This window comes from Octopus bimaculoides, chromosome 4 (assembly GCF_001194135.2).
Source record: "Octopus bimaculoides isolate UCB-OBI-ISO-001 chromosome 4, ASM119413v2, whole genome shotgun sequence".
NCBI lineage: Eukaryota > Metazoa > Mollusca > Cephalopoda > Octopoda > Octopodidae > Octopus > Octopus bimaculoides.
Window position 1 is genome coordinate 143,006,471 of NC_068984.1, and position 648 is coordinate 143,007,118.

Consider the following 648-nt stretch of genomic DNA (forward strand, 5'->3'; position numbering starts at 1 on the left):
ATATATATACTATAATATAATATATTATAATGTAATACGTATATGAATAAGTGTGTATGTGTATGCATGTATTATGTATGCAACGTTTTCCCTCGATCCCTTCCGTTCGCCCTTTTACTCTCTCATACGTAAAGTCCCCTCTCGTTACCATTTCCCCCTATGCCTCTTTCTTTCATGCTCACTTAGCCTTATTCCCTATATCCTTCCTTCTTTACTCTCAGTCAAGATATTTTGCAATTACCTTTGAAATTGGAAAATTCTGTGTGTAGAGATAACGAGTTCCTTCTGCTGGCACTCCAATAAACAGAGGTCACTCTCTTGTGGAAACGTGGGCATCTAATGGATATCGAAATCAGTCTTCGGTTATACACTCCCTTATGGTGCCTCTTTAACGGTAACTGTCTCCAGCGAAGGCAATTGTATTTCAGTTTTAGCTGATAAACTGTGAAATGGAATACCAAAGTGTACCTCCATTATAAAAGTGCACGAAAATATATAAAAACTCGAGAGTTCGGTTACATCTCTCTCTCAGTCTATATGCAAATATATATGTGTGTGTGTGTGTGTGTGTGTGTGTGTGTGTGTGTGTGTGTGTGTGTGTGTGTGTGTTTGCGTGTGTGTGTATGTGTGTGTGTGTCTTTGGATGTA